This window comes from Bos mutus, chromosome 20 (assembly GCF_027580195.1).
Source record: "Bos mutus isolate GX-2022 chromosome 20, NWIPB_WYAK_1.1, whole genome shotgun sequence".
Taxonomy (NCBI): Eukaryota; Metazoa; Chordata; class Mammalia; order Artiodactyla; family Bovidae; genus Bos; species Bos mutus.
The window spans coordinates 63,657,721-63,678,230 of NC_091636.1; the positions used below are offsets into that span (position 1 = coordinate 63,657,721).

At 43.4% G+C, this 20,510-nt stretch overlaps 1 protein-coding gene across 5 annotated transcripts in view; it reads left to right on the plus strand.

Annotated features, from left to right (window-relative positions):
* The window catches only part of SEMA5A (semaphorin 5A), a 568,136-nt gene that overhangs the window by 178,324 nt on the left and 369,302 nt on the right, over positions 1-20,510 (plus strand). For 2 of the 5 annotated variants that reach the window (XM_070357735.1, XM_070357733.1), the window contains one exon: positions 13,332-13,405. The exons of the other annotated variants lie outside the window; for them this stretch is intronic. The gene's annotated coding sequence lies outside the window, so the exon portion shown is untranslated. The remainder of the gene's footprint in view (positions 1-13,331; positions 13,406-20,510) is intronic. 5 annotated transcript variants of the gene reach the window in all.

Genomic DNA, 20,510 nt, shown 5'->3' on the forward strand with positions numbered 1-20,510 from the left:
CTCATGTCCTTAAAATTTCTCTTAAAAACAATAGCCTCTCTTTCTGATGTTCTGTATTATATTTACATAGAACCATTTCCGTTTCTCTAAACGGAAGTTTCCATATCATGGTTGTAATTAATGTATTATAATCAGACCGGAAGGAATATACCTCGATGTGAATATGTGGTGACTTATCTGATCAGTGTCTTCAGGGAAGGTCCTTCAGATGAAAGCACCAAGACAAAGCATATGAATACTTTCAAGTCCCTTGAAATGTTTCTGGGGGAATTCCTTTGTGTTCCAGTGGTTAGGACTTGACTCTTTCACTGCTGAGGGCTCGGGTTCAGTCCCTGGTGGGGGACCTATTAATAAGAACCTATAACCCACACAGCATGGCCAAAAAATAAATTAAATGTGTCTTTTAAAAAATTTTCTCTCTGTGTATGTGTGCTGGTGTATCAAAGAAATAGTTTTTTTTTCAAGTGGTTATAGCTACTGCCAAGTGCCTCATTATTTGTTTTTCAAAAAGACAATCATTAAACAATACTGGATAGTGCAAGGTGGAAACAAACTTTTCTTTCAGGCTTCTTAAATAGGTAACTTTCTTCTGGGCATGCGTGCTAAGTCACTTCAGTTGTGTCCAGCTCTTTGTGACCCTATGGATTGTAGCCTACCAGGCTCCTCTGTCCATGGGATTCTCCAGGCAAGAATACTGGAGTGGGTTGCCATGCTCTCTTCCAGGGCATCTTCCTGACCTAGAGATCGAACCCACATCTCTTATGTCTCCTGCATTTGCAGGGAGGGTCTTGACCATTAGCGCCATCTGGGAAGCCCAAGCTTTCTTCCATAACTTGCCTCATCCCCTGCAATGTTATCTCCTTGGGCAGTGAGCTGCTGTTTGTGGTCCTGCAGCTGTAATCAGAGAGAACTGTTTGAATTTTCCAGAATAGCGAAATTAACCATAACATTTTGCTGCGCCTATGTATGGTATTACAGAAAGCACATCACTTTCATGTAGGCATTCAACCAGAAACACAGTCTACTGCTTATCGACAAAACAAACAGGTGTGCTAACTTTCCTGGGTGATTTCACAGTGGGTGCTATTTACCAAGCTAAAGGGGCAACTTTGAGGACAAAACACAGGAATGCCATGTCAAATTTGGAAAACATTTGTCAAGCCTGTGGGCCTGATCATTTCTTTTCTGTCTAAGCAGAGGGTTTTGCATATTACACCTTATTGTCTGGGCTAATAAGACCAATCCCATCTTCTTAGGTTCGAGTGAAGGTTTCCTTTTTCCCCCGGGTAAAATGAGTATAGTAAGGAAAAGCCTTGGAGGTCCCAGTTGCAGAAATGTCTGTCACTGACTCAGTTTATACCTGCATGTACTGTATTTTTATCATAAGTGTTCTTCACCTGATTTTATTTTATTTTATTTTACATTTTACATTTTATTTATTTTTAAACTTTACATAATTGTATTAGTTTTGCCAAATATCAAAATGAATCCGCCACAGGTATACATGTGTTCCCCATCCTGAATGAGAATAGTAGGAGTTTCCTGTTGTGTTTGGAAAATTCTTATGGGAAGTTGGCATCTGCTTGGTCAATATTTTTACCTTCTCATCATCCTCTCTTTAAACTTGCCTTGCTTCTGTCCTGCCCTCAGCTCCTGTTCTCCCATTGTTTTGTATCCCTTATACCCAGTGAGTCAGCCTGAACTGAATCTACAGATGGAACTTAGCCCCAGTCTCATTAGCAAATCCAGAAAACTAATCTCACCCTGCTCACTTATCTTAAAACTAAATATTAATATTTTGTACTTACTCTAAGTTACAAACTAAGTCAATGCTTGTTGAAAATTCAAACAATACAGAAGAATAGTCTCATCTCTTTAGAGTCTGTATATATGCATTAATATACGATATTTGTTTTGCTCTTTCTGAGTTACTTCACTCTGTATAATAGGCTCAGGTCCATCCATCTCATTAGAACTGACTTACAGGACAACAGTGGAGATGCAGACATGGAGAACAGACTTGTGAACACATGGGGGAAAGAGAGGGTGGGATGAACTGAGAGAGTGACTTGGAAAAACACCCATTATCATATCTAATAGATAACCAGTGGGAATTTGCTGTATGACACAGGGAACTCAAACCTGGTACTCTGTGATAACCTGGAGGGGTGGAATGGAGTAAGAGGTGGGAACAAGGTTTAAGAGGGAGACGATATGTGTATCAGTTCAGTTCAGTTCAGTCGCTCAGTCGTATCCGACTTTGCGACCCCATGAATCACAGCATGCCAGGCCTCCCTGTCCATCACCAACTCCCAGAGTTCACTCAGACTCACGTCCATTGAGTCAGTGATGCCATCCAGCCATCTCATCCTCTGTCGTCCCCTTTGCAGTCCAAGGGACTCTCAAAGAGTCTTCTTCAACACCACAGTTCAAAAACATCAATTCTTAGGCGCTCAGTCTTCTTCACAGTCCAAATCTCACACCCATACACGATCACAGGAAAAACCATAGCCTTGACTAGACGAACCTTTGTTGGAAAAGTAACGTCTCTGCTTTTCAATATGCTATCTAGGTTGGACATAACTTTCCTTCCAAGGAGTAAGCGTATTTTAATTTCATGGCTGCCGTCACCATATGCAGTGATTTTGGAGCCCAAAAAAATAAAGTCTGACACTGTTTCCACTGTTTCCCCATCTATTTGCCATGAAGTGATGGGACCGGATGCCATGATCTTCGTTTTCTGAATGTTGAGCTTAAAGCCAACTTTTTCACTCTCCTCTTTCACTTTCATCAAGATGCTTTTTAGTTCCTCTTCACTTTCTGCCATAAGGGTGGTGTCATCTGCATATCTGAGGTTATTGATATTTCTCCCGGCAATCTTGATTCCAGCTTGTGTTTCTTCCAGTCCAGCGTTTCTCATGATATACTCTGCATATAAGTTAAATAAACAGGGTGACAATATACAGCCTTGACGTACTCCTTTTCCTATTTGGAACCAGTCTGTTGTTCCATGTCCAGTTCTAACTGTTGCTTCCTGACCTGCATACAGATTTCTCAAGAGGCAGGTCAGGTGGTCTGGTATTCCCATCTCTTTCAGAATTTTCCACAGTTTATTGTGATCCACACGGTCAAAGGCTTTGGCATAGTCAATAAAGCAGAAATAGATGTTTTTTCTGGAACTCTCTTGCTTTTTCCATGATCCAGAGGATGTTGGCAACTTGATCTCTGGTTCCTCTGCCTTTTCTAAAACCAGCTTGAGTATCAGGAAGTTCACGGTTCACGTATTGCTGAAGCCTGGCTTGGAGAATTTTGAGCATTACTTTACTAGCATGTGAGATGGGATATGTGTATACCTATGGCTAATTCATGCTGATGCGTGTCAGAAACCAGCACAATCTCGTAAAGCAATTATCCTCCAATTAAAAAGAAATAAATTACAAAATATAGACAAATATAAATTACCCTCCACTTCTTAGGAGTAATCAAAGTTTTCTTTCACCCAGAAACATACAAGCATAAAAATCATCTGGCTTATTTCAGTCAAGAATGGAATCCTACTCCTTTTTCTCTCTGTATAGATAAGTAAATGTCTACACTTTATTTTTTCAGCATCATTATTGGATTTTTGTGTCTGTGTGTAGAGTTTTGCTACTATGGTTTTACAGGCTGTGTACTATTTAATAGTATGGATGTGCCATGATTTATTTGATTTCGTTATAAAAGTAACTTTGGTCTTTTCACTTCTAGCAGATAAATGTGTTTGCTACCCCCATTCTCAGAAAATTCTACCCTGAGGTTTTTCTTCTATTTCTCCGACAAAATGTGATCATTCTAGCTCGTTTATACAATTCCCAGGCTTCCAAAACTCATCTGTTCCTCAGCCTCCTCTTATATTAGCTGGATATCCTTTCCACTGTTTGTAAGTGATTGGTTGTTCCTTTCCTTCAACAAAGATTAGGTCATGTCTAAGTGCAAAAAATACATGTTTGGGGCTTTGAGGGGCTATGTGGGCATCCCTGATGGCTCAGTTGGTAAAGAATCTACCTGCAATGCAGGAGGCCCTGGTTCAATTCCTGGGTTGGGAAGATCCCCTGGAGAAGGGATGGGCTATCCACTCCAGGCTTCTTGGGCTTCCCTGGTGGCTCAGCTGGTTAAGCATCTACCTGCAATGCAGGAGACCTGGGTTCGATGCCTGAGTTGGGGAGATCCCATGGAGAAGGGAAAGGCCACCCAGTCCAGTATTTTGACCTGGAGAATTCCATGGACTTGACAGCCCATGGGGTCTCTAAAGAGTCAGACATGACTGAGCGACTTTCACTTTCACTTTGAGGGGCTGTAGTGTTGTGTGTGGCACAAGGTCTCATGGGTGGCCCTGCCACACAGCAGAAGAAGCCAGATTATAAGCTGAGCTGAGCTGATGGCCATGCAGACAGTTGCTTCCCAAGGAGGCCTGGTGGAGGGCCCTTGCTTCTCGCTGGGGAAATGGTAATGGACCTAGGGGAACTCGTGAGTGATATGGGCCTCAGAGGAGGCATGGGGTTCTGACAGAGACACAGAAGAGACCGTTTCTGTCCATGCAGAGGGTAGAAGTGGAAAAGCAGGGAAGTGGATGGGGCTGAGGAGGATTAGTGGGTCTAATTATTCAGGTGGCTTGATCATGGGGAGGCGAAAAGCAGGGAAGTGGTGAAATCCCTCCACTGTTCTCTCAATGTTTCCTAACTTCCACATTAGCACCACTGTGAAGTTTCTGTTTACACTGCCTTCCTTGTTTTCAAAACACAGTTTTCATGTCTTATTCACATTTTTAAGCTGTTTTACAGCATATTTCTACAATTCTTATTATCTTTTTGTAATTGTATAATTGATTTACAGTATTGTGCTTAAATATTGTTTTAACAAATTCAAATTATCCTTTAATTTTATATATTTTTTAATAGATATAAGTCACTTCAGTTGTGTCCGACTTTTTGCAACCCTACAGATTGTAGCCCGCCAGGCTCCTCTGTCCATGGGATTCTCCGGACAAGAATATTGGAGTGGGTAGCCATTCCCTTTTCCAGGGGATCTTCCTGACTCAGGGATCGGACCTGCATTGGCAAGGTGGTTCTTTACCACGAGTGCCACCTGGGAATCTCAAATATTGGTTTACTGTATTGTATATTATTCTTGACGTTTTCTCTCACCATGATGTTTCTAATATTTGTTTACATTGCATGCAGCTGGTGCCCATCCATTTTCCCCATGATATAACATACCATAAGCTTTCCCATTCTCTCAGTGGACACCTCTGTTATTTCTTGTTTTTTGCTATTATGAAAAATGCTGCTGTGAATGTTCTTTTACATGCTTCCTGGGGAGATGTGGAATTTTCCTAAGGCCGAGGCCGCCCACCATCACAGTTCTTTTTAAACCATGAACTGATTTTATCATCCCTTTGTAGGAAGACACTAATTTGGTAGCTGGAGGGTTTTTTTTTTTTTACCCTGCAAATTTTAAGAAGTGTTTTAAAAATAACCCTTATTTGTTTATTAAAACTTTTTGCTGCTTCTTATTTGCTAGGGAGTTATCTATGCTCTTTCAAATTAACTCCTGTGATCTTAAGCCATGGCTTTTTTCTCCATTTGACAGATAATGGATCCTGAGGCATAAGGGTATTGTTAGAGCTAAGTGAAACCCAGGCAGTCTAGGTCCAGAGTCTGTGTGCCTAAGCATCTCTGAATTGCTACCTATCTCAAGCCAACAGTGGTGGGCAGGTGGGTCACTGGGACTTGGAGGCTGAGGGGGACCATAGGTACTTCTTGCTTTTCTCCTGGCACGAGCAAGCAAGCAGGCATCCTGCAATTCTGTTGAAGTGTCGCAGTTGAAGAGTGTTCGTTGTGTTGTGTGTGTGTGCTCAGTGGCTCAGCTGTGTCTGACTCTTTGTAACCCCATGGACTGTAGATCACCAGGTTCCTCTGTCCATGGAGTTTCCCAGGCAAGAATACTGGAGTGGGTTGCCGTTTCCATCTCCAGGAGATCTCCCTGGACCAGGGATTGAACCAATGTCTCCTGAGCCTCCTGCATTGGCAGGCAAAGTCTTTACCACTAGCACCACCTGGGAATGGCTTGCCAAACAGATGCAATCTGTCACTGCTTTTCCTGGACTTGAATTTAGGAATTCTTCTTATTGTGTTTCCATTAACACATCCACTGTCACATCTTTTTTAATATTTAGAAAATGTAGAATTTAAAACACTTGGGGATTACTTTAAACCACGGAGACCTTTATTATAATGTCCTCAATGACCTTTCCATATTTCAGGCTAATGAAGTGAAAAATAAAACACCATATGTTCACAGCACATCTGCATGCCCCAGCATTGTATAACGCGCTATTTGCTCCATGCTTTTGTGCCATCTAATTCACAGGCTTTGCTGACTTCTTCTCCTGAAATCTCACCTAATAGACTGGTTGCTTGTGAGGAAACTTGTAGTTTTCCATAGAAATGCTTCTGAAACTTATGATAAGCACCACTCAGAGACATTGGCAGAAAGCATTCAAGCCTTGACAGTGATTTTTTTCCATCACTTAGCTGAAGGCTGTCTTGGTTTCTTTCCTTTCTAGGACCTTGTCAGTCAGTCGATAATATTTAATATCATACTTTCTTCTGGACCCTGGGAACATCCACTGAGCGTGACCGAGGCTCAGTCCTCCAGCTCTGATATTCTTATGGATTAAGCAGGCCATAAACACATACATCAGTGGAGTGGTTTCATGTAATTTTAAGTGGCTTAAGAAGAGAACAGGGCAGAATCTGCTAGACAGTGAGAGGCCATGTCAGCCTGCCAGGTTGGGACTCATTTCTGAGGAGGTGAGGTTGAAAGAAGCCTGAGGCATGAGAATGGTTTGAAACAACCTGGAGAAATGACCTCTGGACCTAAGGAGTGGCAAGTGGCATCTGAAAGCTGATGAGCTCAGTGGGCAAAAATACCACAGAGATGAGTGTGTGCCTGTGTGTACCTGGGTGTGTGTGCATGGGCATGGGTGTGTGTGGTCTCAGAATGGTGCCTAAGAGTGCTGGGGAAAGTGCAGAAGTGGGTGGGGTCAGTCCTTTAAAAACATGCAGATATTTTATTATAATTGTTCCTTTTGTCCATCTTTATTGAGGTACAATTGATAAATAAAAATTGCATATATTTACAGCATACAGTGGGGCTTCCCAGCTGGTGCTAGTGGTAAAGAACCCACCTTCCAGGGCAGGAAGCTTAAGAGGTACCGGTTCGATCCTGGAGAAGGGCATGGCAACCCACTCCAGTATTCTTACTGGAAAAATCCCACGGACACAAGAACCTGGTGGGCCATAGTCCATAGGATCAATAAGAGTCTGACGCGACTGAAGCAACTTAGCACAGCACATAACACAGCACACAAAGGGATTTTTGTTTTTGTTTTCTTAAAGAGCAAATAGGATGGAAATTTTATTGGACGATTATCTAAACAATTTTATGAAACTTTGTAACTTTGATAACAACACCTAAAAGCCTAAAAAAAGTAATACGCAATTTTACTTATGGAATAGGATCAAAAATCACAAGTGACGTAAGATCTTAATGAAGCAAGTGAATCAGTTATCTTAAAATGACCTAACTGGGAAGGAAATCTAAAAAACAGGGAATATATATATATACAGAGAGAGAGAGAGAGAGAGAGAGCTGACTCACTTTCCTGTACATTCAGTTCAGTTCAGTTCAGTCGCTCAGTCATGTGTGACTCTTTGCGACCCCATGAATCTCAGCACGCCAGGCCTCCCTGTCCATCACCAACTCCCGGAGTTCACTCAAACTTACGTCCATCGAGTCCATGATGCCATCCAGCCATCTCATCCTCTGTCATCCCCTTCTCCTGCCCCCAACCCTCCCAGCATCAGAGTCTTTTCCAATGAGTCAACTCTTCGCATGAGGTGGCCAAAGTACTGGAGTTTCAGCTTTAGCATCGTTCCTTTCAAAGAAATCCCAGGGCTGATCTCCTTCAGAATGGACTGGTTGGATCTCCTTGCAGTCCAAGGGACTCTCAAAGAGTCTTCTCCAACACCACAGTTCAAAAGCATCAATTCTTCAGCGCTCAGCTTTATTCACAGTCCAACTCTCGCATCCATATATGACCACTGGAAAAACCATAGCCTTGACTAATGGACCTTTGTTGGCAAAGTAATGTCTCTGCTTTTCAATATGCTATCTGCTGCTGCTGCTGCTGCTAAGTCACTTCATTCGTGTCCGACTCTGTGCGACTCCATAGACGGCAGCCTACCAGGCTCTGCTGTCCCTGGGATTCTCCAGGCAAGAACAGTGGAGTGGGTTGCCATTTCCTTCTCCAATGCGTGAAAGTGAAAAGTGAAAGTGAGGTCAGTTGGTCATAACTTTTCTTCCAAGGAGTAAGCATCTTTTAATTTCATGGCTGCAGTCACCATCTGCAGTGATTAACAAAACAATATAAAGCAACTATACTCCAATAAAAGTTTTAAAAAATGACCAAATAAAATGATTTCATTATATTTGGGCTTGTAATACAAAGGCCCTCCAATATCAGGAATTCGTATAAACATACCATATCATTAGGTCAGTGCGATGTGATGTGTTGATGTATATACACACACTGTGAAATGATTGTCACAGTCAAGCTGCTGAACACACCCACCCTTCGTCTGTCACCTGCGTGTGCCCGTGTAATGAGGATGTTTAAGATCTAATCTGTTAGTGCATGTCAAGCACACAGTGTGTATTGTTGACCAGGTCACCATGCTGTCCATTAAATGTCTAGAACATTTTCATCCCATGTAACTGAGCCTTTGTCCTCCTTCCGGTTTCTCCCACTCCCCAACTGCTGGCAGCCAGTTCTACTCTCTGCTTCTATGAGTTTGACACTTTCAGTCTCTTTATAAAGATTACTCTGGCCGCAGTGTAGATAATAGACTTCTGTGGAGGGAGTTCAAGAGAGAAAAGCCTTAAGACTCTGATGAGAGAGGGTCTGCTGGGTGCAGGTGGGAGAAGAAACAGCTTCACATGGGATTGCAGCCTTTGAGGGGAGAGGGGGCCAGGCGTGCGATCCATTGTTGTTATTGTTCAGCCACTGTCGTGTCCCACTCTTTTGCGACCCCATGGACTCCTTGCAGCACGCTAGGCTCCCCTGTCCTTCACTGTCTTCTGGTGTTTGCTCAAATTAATGTCTGTTGAGTCAGTGATTCTATCTAACCACCTTATCCTCTGCCCCTCTTCTCCTTTTGCCTTCAGTCTTTTGCAGCATCAAGGTCTTTTCCAATGAGTCAGCTGTTTGCACCAGGTGGCCAGAGTCTGGAGCTTCAGCATCAGTGTGAAGTGTGAGCCATAGGATAGGGTTTGTTGATGGGTCAGAGTATCACATGGGGAAATTAGAGACACCAAAATGACTCTGGTTATGACGGGGAGGACTCAGGGAGGAAGCAGATTTGGGGGACAGTGGCAGCTAGGGGTGTGTTAGGTCCTTGTTTGATTGGAGGTAATTCTTTGCACTCAAGTAGGAGTGAAGAGAAGATGGAAGTTGCAGTTTCAGGGTCAAGGTGGAGCTGAGACATCAATTGATATTCCCCACCTGATGGTTGCTCTTCCACATCTTGGGCTCCCAGGAGGATGTGTAGACGGTGGGAAGAGAATGACAGAAGATTGCTAAAGCCATCTCATGGTTGTGCTCAGGCTGGTGCATGTTCATCACTGGCTGGGTTAAATTCTGGTCCAGGAGATCTCTGACTTCAGGGTCGCTGAATGATGGTGCCAGTTAGCAAAATTTCTATCTGCAAGGAAACACATATTCAAGCCCAATACGAAGTCAGTTGGTAGAAATAGAGCACCTGCTTATTTTTTCAGCCAGATGATACATGTGTCTAGCAGGGCTCCAATCTCTAGTCAACAAATGCTTATTGTATACACAGGGGTAGTATCTTCAGTGTAGTGAGATGACCATGGATTTGGAACCAGGGATGCACCTGTTAACATTGTTAGCTCTTCTGTTTATTTGCAGGACCTCCTTGAGTCTTGTCTCTATATCTGTAGAATACGAAAGACGGCTAATGCTTATTTTATAGGCTTGTTTCAGGAAAACAAGAAGTGTATTGATGCTGTACATAACCACATAACCTTCTGTGCAGTTTCTTAGATTTTATCACTCTGATGGTGGAATCTTTGATTTTGATATTATATGTCTCAGTGTTATTTTCTTGTGATGAGAACTTTTACAGTTTGGCCTCTTGTGTGCTCAGTCACTCAGTCCTGTCCAACTCTTTTCAAACCCGTGGACTATAGCCTGCCGGGCTCCTCTGACCATGGAATATTTCAAGCAAGAATACTGGAGTGGGTTGCCATTTCCTCCTCCAGGGGATCTTCCCAAACTAAGGATCAAACATGAGTCTCCTGCATCTCTTGCATTAATAGGCAGATGCTTTTCCACAGTGCCACCTGGGAAGCCTCATTCGCTCTTTTAGCAAATTGCAAAGATGCAATGCAATATTAACTACAGTTATTACTTATTTTAGTAAGGATTGCTTATTCTTGTTTTTGAATAACTGCCCCCAAATAGTAATTAGTACTCATGAGGTTTGTCTTTTTTGTTCTTAGACCAAAGAGTGTGACAGATTTGAACTCCAACGAAGAAGCTTTGACACGTTGGTCCGTTGGACTTAATGTGCCTGCATGCTAAGTCGTGTCTGACTCTTTGTGACCCCGTGAACTGTAGCCCACCAGGCTCCTCTGTCTGTGGAATTTTCCAGGCAAGAGTACTGGAGTGGGTTGCCTTGCCCTTCTGCAGGGGATCTTGCCAACCCAGGGATCAAACCCAGGTCTCCTGCATTGCAGGCAGTTTCTTTACCATCTGAGCCACTGGGGAAGTCCCATTGGACCTAATAGGTATCATTAGATGTCACACACAGGGCCATTCCCAACTGAAATCTGAAAACAGTAATCAGCGGCCTTTTCACGAAACCCAAATTGTTAGTAGTCTATTATATGTAAATTTATCTGTTACAATCTCCTGCATGCGTGCTCAGTTACGTCTGACTCTTAATGACCCCATGGACTGTAGCCCACCAGGCTTTTCTGTCGATGGAATTTCCCAGGCTAGAATACTGGAGTGGGTTGCCGTTCCCTCTTTCAGGGGATCTTCCCAACCCAGGGATTGAACCCTTGTCTCCTGGAAGTCTCCTACATTGCAGGCAGATTCTTTACTGCTGAGCCACTGGGGAAACCCCAGATTTATCTGATGCTATTTCAAGTTATTTGTATTTTCACCCTACAACAATGAATTTGATGAATTTACTTCTGCTGTGAGTTGTAATTTCTTCCTTTTTCATCCTATGATTTTTTTCCAAGCGGTTGCAGCGAATTATGGTGCGCTAGAATAACTTATGCAAACCCCTCAGGGGTCACAGACTTCCGTTATATCTTCCATGTGCTTTCATGTTTCCAGGCCCAGTGAGACTTCCTCTTTTTAGCTGGTCTGCCTATAGTAATCCCTTCATCCCTTTGACCATTAATTGGAAAATTATGACATTTAGAAAGGACATTTCTCAAAACCGTGGGAATCCTTATATTTGGACCAGATGTTAAGAGAATTTTAATAGAGGAATAAAACATCTGTGACAGTGACTAGCAGAGTTATAGAAGGAAAGGGAACAAGAATTGCATTTTAATGGAAGCATCAATATTGATAAGAAGGTAGAGAGGTATGTGTGAGTGTGCACTGTTTCTGTCTACTGACTCATTTCTCATGAGATAATTTTTTTTTGCATATATTGTACCTTCTGTATTGTCCAGAGGCTAAGATTGTCACAGCCTTATTTTCGAATGAAGCACGTACACGGGTAATTGTAATTCAGGGTGACAAATAGAAATGAGTGTTGATGTGTAGGGGCCCCATGGGGGTAGAGGAAAGTGGGAAAGAATCAGAGAAAGTTGTTACTCAGAGATGAAGCTTAAAAACTGGAACTGGAGGCAAGAAAATCTGTCAAAAAATGGCTAATATTATAGAGGAGAGAAATAGAGAGGGGTTTAGGGTAGGGAGGGGTTGTTGCTGTTAAGTCGTTCAGTCGTGTCCGACTCTTTGCCACCCGAGGGACTGCAGCATGCCAGGCTCCTCTGTCCATCACCATCTCCCGGAGTTTGCTCAAACTCATGTCCATTGAGTCAGTGATGCCACCCAACCATTTCGTCTTCTGTCGTCCCCTTCTCTTCCCGTCTTCAATCTTTCCCAGCATCAGGGTCTTTTCCAGTGGGCTGGGGGAGAGTTGTCAGAACACAGTGACAAAATGACAGAGGAGCTTTGGGAAGATGAAGGAGGGGAGACAAGGTGAGTCCTTGGATTATGAGTTGAATGTCAGAGTAGATGGGGAGCAGCGATAAGAGAAAGTAGACATAAAGGATACAGTTGGTAAGGCAGACAAGGAAGTCACCCTCAGATGGGGTCCTTCTGTCTGATTTACGTGAAGAGGTCTATTTTTGGAAGAGGTCTATTTTGATTTATAGATCTGGATTATGTATGGAGGTCTCACAGAGCATTATAGACTTGGAAGTCACCCACTTTTAGGAACTATATCAAGTCATTGAGTTTGAAGAGATGGGCCACTGAGAGTGTGTAGACTGAGAAGAAATGAATGTTCAGGAGAGGCTGAGTTACAGCTTCATTTAAAGGGAAGAGTGGGGAATAAGGGTTCTGAATGCAGTAGAGCACTGGGAGATTGGCATGGTTAGGGAAGCCAGGGAGGAGAGGGTTTGGGGAGACATTTAAGAGCAGAGGTCATGAGCACAGTTGCTATGGTGATAGATGCCCATGGCATAAGCTCATCAGCCTTGGCAATCACAAGGTGGTCAGTGATGCTGAGCAGAGTAGAGATGTTGGAGAGCATTCTTTTCTTCCTGCCACTGTTGCGTGCTTTGCATGTCACCATCGACATCGCACCTTCTGGTTGACGAGAGACAAAGTGGCGCTCCGCCTCCTGCCTATCTTACCTAAAAATGAACAGGACTGTGAATAGTAATTGTCACACTAAGAGTCATTTATAACGTGATTATTTTGTTCTGCCCATAAGAGTTTCCTGCCTTGAGCGAACTTCTCTGGATAAATCCCTTAGTAATTGTAAATATATTAATAGTTACGTTGTCTTGTGGGACCATTACTTTAGAAAGAGTTCCTGTTGGTGTAGCTAGCACAGAAGTACATTGAATGAACGTTCACTTAGTTTTAAAACCTGCTGACAGATAAAATTAATATTGCCTTTGTGTAAATAATAATTTTATCTAATGGACTTCATTTATTTTTATGATCCCTCCAGGCGATCTGGAACTAAACAAGGAGAAAAAGGCAAAGTCTAATAACAATTCCCTTTGAAGAGAGATATAAAATAAGGTCAGTGGAGCCAAACCATTATTGAAATGTATAAAATAGTTTAATGTTTGCTTTTCCCCATTTTATACCATGAGGTCATTTTATATAGCCATAAAATTCCATCTCATCTCAGATATGGTGAAAATCTGTGAGTAAGAAAGTCAGTTTCTTGCTCAGCTACCTGAAGGTGCCATGCAGAAGGGGTTCCGTATTTGAGGGCGGTCAGGGTTTTCATTAAGACATTCCTAAAAATGTTGCACTAATTCATTTGTGTACAACACTTTTGGCTGAAATTTGGCAGTCATGGTACATGGGTTAAAACAATGTAAAGAGGATTCAATTTTTATAAAAATGTACCTAAAAATTGAAGATGCAATATGCCTGGTGAACATCCTGATTTCCTTTATAGACTCAGTACCGTAATAAGAAAACTTTAATTTTGCTTTATTTCCCAAAGAATACAATGTTTGGTTATTGTTTTTGGAGAAGAATAGAGGAATCTATTTTCTTGGACACTTTGCATTAAGTTTATTGTTTTATTGCTTCTTCACTTAATGGCATTTCCTCCTCAGTACCTAGAATGTCTGATGTTATGAGGAAAGACCCCAAATTCATTCAACAGGTTCCTTCCAGCCCTGAATACACCCAATGGGCTTGGATGGCCCCTGACCTTTATTCCCCCTTCTTGAACTTGAACCCTTTAGAAGTCACAGCTTCTTCCTCCATTCAGAGGGATTCCTCCTTTTCCTGTGGCTCGTAAGATTTGCTCTTACTTCTAGGATAACTGGGTATTTATCAAAAGGTGGATTTTGAGTTGCTTTGATTACTCACACCTGTGAGCTGGAAGTGCCCAGACTGTGCCCTCTTCACTTTGCGCCTGTGTCACAGGGCTTTCCCTTGCCCACAGGTGTCATCCTTCAATGACTGGCTGGATTAGTGACGACCCCTGTTTCCAGACCATGGGTTCATATGTTATGCTTTAGTCTCGAGACAGAATTGTGTTTCTGGGTGTGATTTGAGTCATTTGAACTTGTGGCCCTGTGTGTGTGGTCTCCCCAGTGTGAGCAGGAAGGTAGGGGCACCAGGCAAAGGGCCAGGGGGTTTTGCTCCTGTTTGAACGTGGCCTGCCACTGTTTGCTCCTTCTTACCTTAACCTGTAAGATCTGTTCAGTCCATCTGAGCTTTTGCTTTCTCTGCTGCAAAGTGATGAGATGACTTCAAGTGTCCCTTCCATCTCTCAAATTCATGAGTTTTTGAGACACTTCCCATATCCCGTGTGCCAAGGGACTGAATAAACCGCCTGATGAGGGTGCTTGCTCTGTGGCGAGGGGTGGGTGAGCTCTCCATGATAAATAAGACATCAGTTATGTGGTTTCTGATTCATTCAGACAGCCAGTTCAGCTTGTTGGAACGTCTAACTTGGGGCTGTCACTATGTGCTCAGCCTATAGCTTGTTTGTGATAAAAAAAGAGAGAAGTCAAAATTTAGAAACCTAGAAGGTTATGACTTTCCATAGACCCCTTGATGAGTAGGTAGAGACTGTTCATGATTCATCAGGGTTTACCGCAGGGGATCTGCCACCTTGGCCGGAGTAGGCGGCTGCTGTGTGTACAGAAGGTGGAGGCCAGCCCTGACCGTGGGTAGTGGGAGCCTCAGGACACACGTGGGGCCGAGGCATCAGTGGATATGCAGATGCTTGTGCAAGGCTTACCGGAAGGACCGTGTCTGGGTTGCTGGAGGGGCCAAAGGGAAGCCTTGGTGCTGCCAGCGGTGGCGGTGGAATTGGGAGGAGATGCGTCGTTGGTGAAAGGGCAAGGGGTTGTCTTGGGAAAGCAGCGGGAAGATCTTGCGAGGGTTTCAGTGGGGCTGGGCTGTTTACCTGGCAGCTGCTGATGGTGCAACAGCCTCCAGGATGCCACGTTTGGCTGTGCCAGGGTGTGCAGGTGTAAGGCTCTGTGGTCTGTTCCAAGGGTAGGCTGGTTTCTTCAGTGGTTCTGCTGCTTTTGCTTTGGGCTGGGGCTTTAGTCCCTGGGGGAGCGGCTCACCTGATCCCATGGAGGAGGGCCACGAGATGCTTGGAAAGATGAGGGTAACACAGACCTTTCGGAAGGGCTGGCCATCCCCGTCTTCCAAACGCTGTCATGTTTCCGATGGTACCAAAGACCATAACTTTTTACAATTAAGATGCACATGCAGAGCGTCTTCCCAAGGGTTGTTGTGCTCCTGCGAGGGTGGAGCTCAGCCTGCTGGTCCTCTCCAAGCCTCTCATTCGTCAGTTCTCTCACCTGGCTTCATCCTCTCAGAGATGGTGGTCCTGAAGCCATCAGGTAGGAGCTGGGCTGGCAGGGTTTCCACAGGCTCTCAACACCAGTGAACCTGGCTACTTCTAACCTAAGACTCAGAAGAAAACCAGCCGCTGCTGAAAAGAGGTACATGAAGCTTATTTTGGATCTGTTTTTACTAATAACTAGTGAGACTTTTGTTCCCGAAGCAAAACTTCTTGTGTAGCTTTCATTCTTTTGATTTTTCTTCTGACAGCAGTAATTTTTTTTTTTTTTACTAAAAGCAACAGTTATTTTCTGTTCCCAAAGCCTATTCATTTGCAGTGTGGGTGTGAATGGGAAATGTTATTTATTGCACAAACACACATATACAGAGTTTTGCTTCTTTAGATCGAGCTTATAGAGGGCTCCTCCCTCCCGCATCAGGAAACTGAAAAGAAGGCTTGAGGCATTTTGAAGAAGCTGCAACGAAAATGATTTGATTGCACAGCCCAAACAGGCTCTCTGTAATAAATCTTCCTATTGACAAAATCACTTGCTTAGTATCAACTCACCAAACATACTTTTAATTTTCCAGAGATAATAGGATGGAATTCGAACAACTTTTCCTGAAATTGATCCTTTGAAAATTCTTTCCTCATGTATTTCCCCAATGGAGCTAAATAGTTATATTTAAAGTGACTTTCATTTTTCTTGAAATTTTCCGGAAATGATTCAATACAAATTCACTTGGATGATTTTATAAGCATATTTTGAAGTAATCTTTCTTTTTTTTTTTGTTTCATACATGATATTATACATGTTTCAATGCCATTCTCCCAAATCTCCCCACCCTCTCCCTCTCCCACAGAGCCTCTTTCAAGTGATGATAGATTCTTTTATTTCTAAAGAGGGAGAGGTGTTTTGACACATTCAAATCAGAGATTATCAACCAGGACAATTTGATAAAGTCTGGAGGCAATTTTCAATGGCACAGATAGTGAGTGGGACGCTACTGGTTACTGGGTGGTAGTGGGTAGAGAGAGGCTGGGGTGGTGCCAAATGCACAGAACAGCTCCCAGAACAAAGAACTGCCTGGATCTAAACATCAATATGTCCGAGAAGGAGCACTGAACTTGCTGACATAAAGATGCTTCTCCCCACCCCATGGTAGTCCACTAAGAAGCAAAAGTCCAGGATGGAAGGACCTGATGTTTATATCTGAGCCCACTTAGAGTAAAAGGCCATTCAAGGAGTTAGTTTTGATGGTAGGATGCTCAGAAAACCCTGATCTAAATGACGACTCTGCATGTCCCTCCCTGGCACCTTACCAGGATGACTGTTTATAGTGCCTTTATTTTAGGGAAAAAAAGGTAACATATTATAGTCTGAAAATTATAAACTTCTAAAAATCACCTGTTCTCATTAAATGTGCTTCCCTTAGCCTAACACGGCAAACCTGTAATTTCATCTCCTCCCCATCAAACCACGGGTCTCTCCCATTTTAGCTGCTCTTTTCACTTGACACGGCATTTCCTTCTCTAATCATCACTTCCAAAATCCCAGGGAGGGGACGGATCGGGCATTTGTGTTATTTTTCTTCACCTTTCCTTCAGGAGGCAGCGACGTCAGGACTGAGACAGGAATGCATGGCTGTCGTGAACGTGAGACAGTCACAGTTGGCGGTTGTCTGTGTGGCTTGTTCCACATAACAGAGTGGGTTCTGGGTTGCCTTGGATCTGACACACGAAAAGCGATCTGCAAGAGAAAGAATTTGCTTTTAGCCTTAAGGGGACGTGAGCTCAGTCTCAGAGGTCGAGGTGGCCGTGTTCCCATCCATCTCCGTGACGGATGCTGTTCAGAGGGAGTTGGTGTGTCCGAAATACAGCTCTGGGCGCCTGGTGGGTGCTGGGCGTGGATGTCAGTGCTTGCTGTCCTGCCTGTCACGAAGCCAGCTAGCGCTTGTTGAGCTACAGTGTTACTTTCATTAGCTTTCCTATATATTTTTTTAATCATCACCATTTTTTTTTGATGTGGGGCAGTGATAATCTAGTTGCAACCTTTCCCGAGAGGGTTGGTGAGGGTGCTCTGCATCTCCTTGCTCTGAACAGAACAGAATTACACCCAAACACCTCTGACAGGTGTTATTCTTTTTAAAAATTTAATTTCTTATTTTGTATTGGAGTAGAGTTGGGTAAAGAATCTGCCTGCCAATGCAGGTGACGTGGGTTCGATCCCTGGTTGGAAAGATGCTCTGAAGAAGGAAATGGCAACCCACTCCAGTATTCTTGCCTGGAGAATTCCTTGGACAGAGGAGCCTGGAGGGCTAGTCCGTGGGGTTGCAAAAGAGTCTGACACAACCTAGTGACTAAACAAACAACAGCAAAGGATGGATTTATAATGTTGTGTTAGTTTCATGTGCATAACACAGTAATTTATTTCTAGATATACATACATTCATTCTTTTTCAGATTATTTTCCCATGTAAGTTATTACAGAATATCGAGTAGAGTTTGCTGTGCTGTACAGTAAGCAGGTCCTTTTTGATTATCTGTTTTATATATAATAGTGCCTTTGTGTTAATCCCAAACTCCTATTAAGATACGTCATTTGGTGAAACGTCATAAGCCTCAGGTCACAGGGACCCCAGGATTCCCTGTGGGTCCCTGTATTCACCTCTAAGCTGGCATTCTAGAGGAGTCTCCAGTTTTGCAGACTGTGACCCCACTTCCAAGGGTGAAATTAATCATACTTTTAATTTTATAATCCACTATAACCATGCTTTTAATTTTATAATCCCTTTGATTCTTTTCATAACCACCTTTTCTGCTGCTGCTGCTGCTAAGTCGCTTCAGTTGAGTCTGACTCTGTGCGACCCCATAGACGGCAGCCCACCAGGATCCCCCGTCCCTGGGATTCTCCAGGCAAGAACACCGGAGTGGGTTGCCATTTCCTTCTCCAATGCATGAAAGTGAAAAGTGAAAGTGAAGTCGCTCAGTCATGTCCGACTCTTCGCGACTCCATGGACTGCAGCCCACCAGGCTCCTCCGTCCATGGGATTTTCCAGGCAAGAATACTGGAGTGGGGTGCCATCGCCTTCTTGGAACCACCCTCTCTACTGGAACCATAATCCTTTGGCACCTCTGTTTTTCTGGGTCTTATTCTACCTCTCCTTCTTGAATCTACATTCTCATCTCTGTGCCCCACTCCTCAGTGACTGGGACTCCATTGTCCGTGACAATGTGCTGTCTCTGGGCAGGGGCCATGGCCCCACTGGATGGAGGTGCCTCTGGACCCCAGTTTTTCTCTGCATTCCTTCCTCCACCTTTCTTGCTCACAGACTCTCCCTCCCATGGACACCATTCTCTTGCCTCTTCATGATTTGCAGCCCCTTCATCTGTTTCTCTGTCTAATTTGCACATTTCTAACCCCGGGAACATTGAGTCAACAGGAATCAGAAGGTGGAGACTGTGAAAGACGACGTACCCTCCACTTCATGCTTTCTCCATCTTTATATCTCATATATTGAGATATCATCTCTGTCTCATCACTATCTTGATATCTTACTGTATATTTATGAACACACCCCCTTTTTAAAGATGAAGCCCCTTTCTTCCTTTCATAACCACCCTCTCTTTGCTCCCCTGATGGCTTAACTGGTAAAGAATCTGCCTGCAATGTGGGAGACCTGGGTTCGATCCCTGGGTTTGGAAGATCCCCTGGAGAAGGGACAGGCTACCCACTCCAGTATTCTTTGGCTTCCCCTGTGGCTCAGCTGGTAAAGAATTCGCTTGCAGTGCAGGAGATCTGGGTTCAATCGCTGGGTTGGGAAGATCGGCTGGAGAAGGTAATGGCTTCACTCCAGTATTCTGGCCTGGAGAATCCCATGGACTGTACAGTCCCTTACCATATATTCATGAACACACCCTGTTTTTAAAGATGAAACCCTTTTCTTCTTTTTCACAAGCACCTCCTCTTCTGGAACCTTAGTCCTTTGTCACCTGTTTTTCTGGGTCTTATACTACCTCTCCCTCTAAAATCTGCATTCTCGTCTCCACTCCCCACTCCTCAGAAAAGGAGACATACTTAATGATAATTTTTTTCTGTATCCTAAAATTTTCAGAACTTTGATCTCTTAGTGCTTATCTGACTTCATCGAATTTTCTGGGGTCACCTAACATTCAAGGTACCACACATATCCTGTCCCTCTTTTGCTTCATCCATTTCCTTCTTGGCTCCTTGCGTCATGGATTCTGTCTCCTGTTTTTCTGAAACTGACTCCAAAATTGACCACTGACTGTTCTTTGACTAAATACAGCCAGCGGTCTTCACTCTGCCTCATCAGGGTACAGCTGATGAGGTTTTAAAGTGTGTTATATCTGTCCTCCCAGCAGCTTAATTTGGCCCCCGTGGTGCTATATTTGTGAGATGCTCTGTGTTTCTTCTGTTATTTTTGTGTGGTTACTTTTCTTTAACAACTTCTAAATAAATACTTCTCTTTAGCCAATTTTTCCCCGTCTCATGTTTCATGAGTCTGAACCACACCCATGATTTTAACCATTCTAAATATTATATGCTGTCTCTGATTCTTTTTTTTTTTTTTTTTCTGAGCATCCGCCATGGATTTTCCACAGTCTGCTGCATTTCCTTAAATGTTCTCTTAGCATCTTAAACCCAACACGCACCAAACCAAATGATCATATCCTCCTCTAAAACGTCTTCTGTTGTTTTTCATATTTGGAAAAAAAAATGGCCTCACTGTCCTCAAAGGGACTTACATCCTTTGAGTCCGTCTGTGCTTTTTGCTTTCTGTTCCTCCACATTTAACAGATTGGAACAATGGCCATTTATGAGGAAGTTGGGCC